At 31.7% G+C, this 8,842-nt stretch overlaps 1 pseudogene; it reads right to left on the bottom strand.

Moving 5' to 3' along the window:
• Positions 1-1,431: 1,431 nt before the first annotated feature.
• Positions 1,432-4,592, bottom strand: LOC145112184 (uncharacterized; annotated as a pseudogene).
• Between the last annotated feature and the right edge of the window lie 4,250 nt (positions 4,593-8,842).

The raw sequence follows: 8,842 nt of genomic DNA on the forward strand, positions 1-8,842 counted from the left end.
GGAAGTGTTCACATATGACTATTATGACCTGCTATAGCAGGTTAAATCGTACATGTGAACACTTTCAACAACCTAGATGTGTACAAAAAAAATAATTACCGAAATATGAACAAAATGAAAAGTAAAAAATAAATTACACGAATGGTCCATGTGGTTTGGGGGAATTTATATTTTCGGTCACTAACTTATTTTTTTAACTCGGATGGTCCCTATTGTTTATTTGTGTTGCGCATTTGGTTCTTATCTTACGTAAAAAGACTATTGTGCCCTTATTAATTTATTTTTTATTTAATTTTCATATTTATGTATTTATTTTTTTATATATTTAAAAAAAGTTAATAGACCCCACATATCTGTATCTCTTCACCAAAAACCTCAAACCACATTTGAGAAATTTAATTCGGATGACCCTACTGTTTATTTTTGTTGCGTGTTTGGTTTCTGTCTTACCGAAAAAAACTATTGTGCCCTTATTAATTTATTTTTTAATTAATTTTTTTATAAAGAATAAAATACATAATAAGAAAATAAATTAAAAGAATAAATTAATAAGGACACAATAGTCTTTTTAGATAAGACATGAACAAAGTTATTTATATTTTGAGATCTTTCAAAATTTAGAGCCTATTTGTTTTTTATAGACCCTATATGATTTTTGGATTGCTGGAATAGTATAGGAGTTGGGTCTACCAAAGGGTTTTAGACCTTACACGCTTTTGGGTCTATTTTGGGAACACACTTTTGGGTCCACTTTCCTCATATATTGCTATCTGTAGTTATTATTTTCAAAAGTATAGTGTGTGATAAATATCTATTTAAAATACTAGTTATGAATAGAATCGTAAAAAAAAGTAAAAATGTATGTTATATGCCATATACCATCCTTTAATGAAAGCATTTCTAGAGAAGATTTTAAAGAGAACTTTGTTTTAGAGAAAGATTATCATTGTGATCTATTTATTATCATTTCATAATTTGGAATCATTCCACAAATTTGATATTAATGTTTGTGTGAGATTTATAATCGCTTTTTTATTCAGCAATAGTCATTTCATTATTGTTTTGCAATTGGTATTAGAGAATTTAATGTCACGGTTTTTTGAAATGTCATACAAGATTACAGGGCCGGTCTTGAGATTTTGGAGACCCTGTGCGATTTAACAAAAATAGGCCCTAAGTTTTGAAAGATCTCAAAATATAAACAAAAAAAATTATAAATTTTAATTTTCTACTGCAAATACATAAAATTAAATTTCCACTCAAAATAATACATAGAAAAGACATTGGCTTCTACTTGAAAAGAGCTATACTCCTAATATTTGTTGAAATAAATTTTTCAATAGTATCTTCATAAGTAACTTTATCCAACATGTTACGCTCAATCGTCATCAAAGCCAATCCATTAAATCGTTCTTGAGTCATTGTAGATCGTTAGTAAGACTTCAAAATCTTCAATTTTGAAAAACTCCGTTCTGCAGATGCAAGAGTAACCGGAATAGTCAACATAATTCTATATGCAATAGATGTAATAGGAAAACAATCAACACGTTTTAAAAAATTTAGAATATCAATTGCTGTCATTTTTTCCTTATGCAAGAGATGTAAAAGTAATTTTAATTCAATATATAAGTCATTTCCATCAATATCCGATTGGTCATCTTTCTTGAGTGCAGTTTCAAGAGACTTACAACAAGACTTTAATGTAATATCATCTAATGAAAGCAATTTTTCTGAATTAAACAAAAAACCAAATATTTTATCATATTGTTGATATTGTTCAAACCTTGTAGTTAAAGAAATAATTGCTTGATCAACAATATAAATAAAATATTTAACTCTAAATTTCTCTTGCACGGATTGTGAAGCAATACAAGAAGTATCGTTTGAAATTTCATCAAAATATTTTTTTATTTTAGGTTCACGTTTTTTAGGAAATATTGGATCAATGCCCATTTCCAAGACAATATCTTTTGCAGTTTCTAAAGCATTTAAAAACCCATTTTCTCTATATTCCTTAAAAAACAAAATCAACCCCTTTATTTTTTCCATAGCAACATCAGAAACATATCTTTTGATTGCAATTATTTGCTAACTAAATTAACAATATTTAACATTTCATACCAAATTACTAATGCCAATATAAACTCAAAGTTGCCAAGTTCATTTTTTGCTAAGGATTTAGCTTCACTTGTTATTTTTGGATCGTTATCATTTTTGGCTACTTGAAGTAAAGCTTTTTGTATATCAAAAATTTGAAATCTTATAGCTACACTATCAACACGACTCTCCTAACGAGTGGATGACAAAGATTTAGGAGTTAACCCTTTCACATTATCTTTTAAAATTTGTCATCTCTTAGTGGAATTTGCAAAAATTGTATAGATACGTTGTATTGTTCCAAAAAAAACCTTTAGCTTTACCACAAGTATTAGCCATATCACACAAAGTTAAGTTCAAACTATGACAACCACAAGGAGTATAAAAAGCTCTAGAATTTATATCTAAATTTTTTTTTTGCACTCCTTGATGTTTTCCTTTCATATTTGATCCATTATCATAACCTTGTCCACGTACATTATTAATATCAAGATCAAGCAAATTCAGTTCATTTTATAAAACATCAAAATGTCCTTGTCCGGTTGTATCATTTACATCTAAAAACCCTAAAAAGGATTCTTCAATGCAAACAACATTTGATGAAACATCTACATATCTTAAAATAATAGTCATTTGCTCTTGGTGACTTATATCGGGAGTACAATCAAGTATTATAGAAAAATATTTTGCATTTTTTATCTTTTTGGTAATCATAGATTTTATTTCTGAAGAAAGCAAAAGAATTAATTCATTTTGTATCCTATGCCCAAGATAATGTTTATGGATACCAATTTCATTTGTAATACGTTGTATATGATCATAAGAAACCATGTAAAATTCAGCCAACATTTCAAATAAACCTAAAAAATTTCCATTGTTATCTTCATATAACTTCTCATTAGTACCACGAAAAGCTAGATTATGTTTAGCAAGAAATTTCACAATAGATATAATTCTCAACAAAACTTGTCTCCAATGAACTTTTTCTTTTTCTAATTGTTTTTTAGCCGCATTATCGATAGTTTTATTTTTTTGTAATCTTAAACGTAAATCATACCAAGTATTTATATTTTTAACATGTTCCATACTTGTTTCATGCTCTTTAATTCTAGTGTTAAGATGTATCCAATCACTAAAACTAGGGGTGTGCAATAAACCGCATAAACCGCCCGCACCGCACCAAACCGCACCGCATAACACGGTTTAAAACACTCGCGGTGTGGTTTGTATTTTTGTTAAACCGCATTATGCGGTGCGGTTTGCGGTTTACGATTACAAAATTACGGTTTAAACCGCACCGCATTAATAAAATCAATTAATGATTTTATATATATATATATATATATATATATATATATATATATATATATATATATATATATATATATATATATATATATATATATATATATATATTCGAAAATATTTTGACATGTCCTAAATTAGTGACATTATCTTAAGTTTTTAAAATGTAATCTTTATTAATCCAAAATTTAACGCAATTACCATATTTTTTTGTCTCAAATTAATTTTCAACTAAGATTCAGTGACCATTATTTTATGGTCACTATGTTTTCTTAACTTAAGTATATTCATAAGTAGCTAATGAACACAATTATTTGACCACCAAATTTCTTAATGACCACTTAGTGAGCCGTTAGTGATGACAATGATAATATTATCATTAAATTTAAAGTAAATAATTAGTCAAACCGCAAAACCGTATGTAAACCGCCCGCACCAAACCGCACCGCATAATGCGGTTTTGAATGTTTGCGGTGCGGTTTGCGGTTTCCAAATAACTCAAACCGCATATGCGGTGCGGTTTATGGTTTTGGCTCTAAACCGCACCAAACCGCACCAAACCGCACCGCGCACACCCCTAACTAAAACCCTCATTTGCTAATTGACCTTTTCCACACCATTTTCGAAATATTTTACAACAAAAACAAAAAAAATTTATCAATTTCTTTAGAATAAACAAGCCAATCTCTATCACATTTTTCCCCATTTGGTAAAGTTTTAGTATAATATGTTGCAGAAAATCTTCTTAAATATTTATCTTTAGGACCTTTTATAATGGATAAATCTCTTTTAGGACCTTTCAATGCTAAAATATTTATCATGTTAGAATCAAGAACATCCCAATTTCTTGGATCAAATATATCAAAAGTGTGAAAATCGACATTATTATCAACATCAACATTAGCATTATCATTAACATCAACATTATCATCAACATCAACATTAGCATTATCATTAATATCAACATTATCATTAACATTATTATTAACATTAGCATCAACATTATCATTATCATTATCATCAAGAATAACTTCATTAACAGTTTGTGTTTCATTTTTCGAAAAGTTTTGTGTTTTTTTTGTTATAAACTTATACATAGATCCTGCTTGAGTTTTATTATCTTCTTCAATTTTTTGTTTTTTCTTACGTTTTTCATATCCAGATGCATATTTTTTTAATCTAGGAGGCATTGCAAATTGTAGAAAAGAAAGAAACGACCTTTTTTGTGATTTGTAGATTTCTTCTTGGTTCTAGAATTTCAACACTTCAATTCTTCAAATCAACAAGAAAGCCAGAAAGGGTATCAAAACTGTAAAAAAAACAGAATCCAAATTCCAAATCAACATGATATATTTCAATATCAGAAACCAAAAACAGAAACGAATTCAAAAACCAGAAATCAAAACATAATTCGGAAATTGCTTGTACCTTCAAAATTTAGAAACTAATTTCCTCACTTTCTTGTTTCTTCTGACTTCTGTCTTACGAATTTAGAATCAGAAACCACCTTCAAAATCAGAAAACGAATTTAGAAATTTAGATTATTAAACTAAGAATTGATTGGAAGCAGAATATGAGAAGAAAAAAAATCTGATTAGAATTTAGAAATATAAAACTAAGAACTTATTATTAACAATTAACAAATAAGAAATCCATGAAAAAAATAAGAACTGTCTTAATTTTATATTCTAATTTCGAAAGTCTAAACCTCAAAATCTCATATTGTTGTATGTAGATTGTTTCTAATTTCAAAAATCGAAACCTTCTGATTTCGAAAGCTCTGAATCTTTGATTGTGAATGAATCGTTGCTTGAAGGAATGAAGGGCTTGGAGCCTTGACTTGCAGCTTGCTTCAGAGTTTTGAGAAGAAATAAAGAAGAAGTAAGATTATGTTGACTACTCGTGGTGATTGGAATCGATGGATAAAACATAAAAGAAGCAATCAAAAGATCAATAATACCGTTGCTCTGTAATGAATGCCCCATGCTTGCAGCGTAATCAGTGAAGAACCAAACGTTTTTTTTCCCGAAATTTCTTCCCGCTCAGCCGCTCATCCTTGCTTGCGTGCAGTCGAACAAATGAAAAGAATAACCTAGTTTTTTTGTTTTGGGCCATTAAATGAGTATACTACACTAAAAATACTATAAAAAAATTTGGCCCTATAATTTTTTGGGCCCTGTTCATGGCCACTTGGTGCACATGCCATGGGCCGGCCCTGCAAGATTATTATGTATATTTATAAAATTTTGGATCATGAAATTAGAGAATTATATAAGCGCACAAAATAATCTGGACGTGCTTTCAAATTTTAGAATAAAGATCGGAAAAGAACTATCTAGATATGCTTTCTCTTAAGATACTTCTTCCTTTTTTTTTTCTTAACATACTTCTTAAGATACTTGTTCATATAAATTATTAATAAGTATGTAAAGTCCTTAATGGTTTATAAATAAAAGCTACATGGTTTGTTTAGGAGAACAAAGATTTTGGAAGTGATAACAGTTTGAATTGTGAATTTGATAAAGAGCTCCAATATCATAGGCGAACCTATAGAATGTCCTGAGGGGTCCGTGCAACTACTTAATTTTCTCGTATTAATGTTTTTATTTTAATTAGTTGCACCTAAAAAAACAAATGTATTATCAATGCAATTCGTTAGTTTAATTTTTTTTTGAGATGGTCAACTTGGTCTATCTCTAGGCATTAAGGTTCAGGTCAATTGGTGTGTGTTAAAATCTCATTATCAACAGTTTTGTTTTCTATTTCTACCTTCAGAGGCCTTTGGTATGCATGAAAGAGTTAATGAAAGGAATGGTGCATTCATGTACATGCTTTGGTATTCATTCTTATTCTTATGACAATGGAAAAATTAGTTCATCGTACGACGATCAAAGTCACCATAAACACACAATGTAATAAGACCTAATGTAATACTATATTCCACTCTTTTAATGCAATTGAATTTTTTACACTTGAAAATGCATACAGAATACCATTTTAGTCTTTGATATATCTAGATCGTTGACAAAAGAACACCATTCACTTTACATAAGTAATGAATTAATGCATTTCATACGCAAAAGTTACGGGCTTTTCAAGAAAACGTAAAATCAGCTGGCTAAAAATGTAAATTAACAAAAGTTAAAACGCTTCGTTAGGTACTATAGACAATGAATTTTCAACTTCGATCAATTTTCCCACGATCGTGATACGATTGAGTACCTGAAGCTAACTTATTTGCCCGAAAACCCAAAAATTAGATAGTGTAACACCTGGTTTTCCCGTTAACGAATCTTCAAATAATTCGTTGGAATAGCTAGGCGTCTTGTTAAGTGTAAACGAAAACATTTTATGAATCTGACTATACTCTAATATTTGATTCTACTTTCTAAATTTCAGAACTTGAAGTTAAAGTACTTTCACGAAAAACAGTCAAATCATTGAACTGGGAAACACCCGACAAAGCACTTCAAACACAAATTTGACATAGCTATGCTATCCGTTCAGTGAGTATTTTTACATATTTTGAACTATAATTTCCGAGCCATCGAACTAGTGCTTTCGGAAAAAAAAATTGTGAGATGTTATTTTACATTGGACAATTGCATGTGGTTCGAGGAGTGACACGTGTCGTGATTTGGGGGTAGACATTTGTTGCGTTCTTGTGGTGACACTTATCACAATCCTATGATGCCACTTGTCAAGATTGTAATGGTCCAAGAATTCTATAAATAGGAGACAACTTCTATAAATAAGAGACAGGATGTAACTCTCTCTCTCTCTCTCTCTCTCTCTCTCTCTCTCTCTCTGCCGACTTTCTGGCCGACAACCACCGTTTGCCGCCCATCGCCACCGGAGTACCACCGGCTGGCCCACCTGCTCCGATCACCTCTCCAACAACATACCTACCCTCGACCACCCTCCCTCCAGCGAGAAAAGGCTATGACAGCCCTAAAAAACACCAAAACAGTCGTCGACGACCACCACCATCAACCACCATAATTTGACCAACAGACTCCCTTGAGATCCTCTATAAGCGACTTCCATCCCCTATACCTAATTCCTCACAGAAACACTACAAAACACATGTTTTTGTTCAACGACAACCTTCGTAGGCCATTTTCCGGCGACCAAAGTTATTTTCCTGCAAACTCCGACTATTTTTCTGCAACATTTTTTCAGAATATTTTAGATCCCATTTGTCTTGATATAAAAACTCCTTTCGATCTTTCGTAAAATGAAGTGTTGTCCTTTTTGCTTCTGACGCGATCCTGAATATAGATACGTCGCATGTCTGCGTACCAAGTCACCTTCATGTCTTCAGAAGTTGCGTACTGAATACATAAGAGTGTATGTTTGTGAACTTCCAAGTCATGTCGGTCACTGACTATGTTGTCTGTTCAAGGGCCAAAACATCACAAGTAATCCCCTCAACCTCCACTCGGGGGACATATTACCCCTGAAACCAAGTCACGAATTCCTCATAGGTCAATGCAATAAGATGGGCATCCGTTGGCCCAGTAGCAACCAATCCCCACTAGTCTTTCGACGCACCGTGTAACTGGTTTATCACGTAACGAACCTTCAGGTTATCTAGGAAACCACTCGTAAGAAACTTGCCTCCACATGATATATCTAGCACATACATACAATCTGGTTTGTCTCCCCCTCGAACTTGAGAGGAGAACAAGTAGAGTAATCCTAATACATGAACTCCATCGCCCAGGTTTGTAAAACCCCGTGACTAAATGACTACAATCCACTCCTCCATCATGTGTACCGACTCATTTCTGATCCTGGTAAAGATACATGGGATCACCTCCCCGATCACCCGTGACACCTATGGCACTATCAAATCTTGTATCTCGTGGGTACTCATCCCGAAACTCGTAGCGGACTCAGTAGATCCTATAATCACCACCATTCCGCAATCGAATGGATAAATAGTACAGTTATTTATTATCATGCAATTAACTTTTCTAACTACTTTCTCTCTTAGCTAGTTTCTTGGATTCTATGTGACTATTCCCGACTCAAACATAGATCTTAAGCTTTCAATAGTAGCAACTCAACTACTACTTTCCACACCTATCTATGTGTAACGCCCGCAACTTCGGGCTAGACATTTAAGAAAAAATAATTAATAATTATTATAATTTAGAATCCTCGAATAGGATAAATGCTAGTATTGCCAGTTAATATAAGCCTTTTTGGATAATTTATTAATAAGCAATGAAATGTGAATTTTAATAGAAGTTTAATTAGGATAAATAATTTTAACCAAAGTTGTAGTATATGTGATGAGGATTCTATACATATAAAGAACTCTAAAATATGACTTCATATGAAGAAGTTATACTTCTTCGCAGTTTCACAATTAAACTGATACAACTATACGCGTCCTAAAAAGTGAATTTTAGATAGGTTGCTTATTAGCGTA

Source organism: Lactuca virosa, chromosome 5 (assembly GCF_052849685.1).
Source record: "Lactuca virosa cultivar CGN04683 chromosome 5, Lactuca_virosa_CGN04683_v6, whole genome shotgun sequence".
Lineage (NCBI taxonomy): Eukaryota > Viridiplantae > Streptophyta > Magnoliopsida > Asterales > Asteraceae > Lactuca > Lactuca virosa.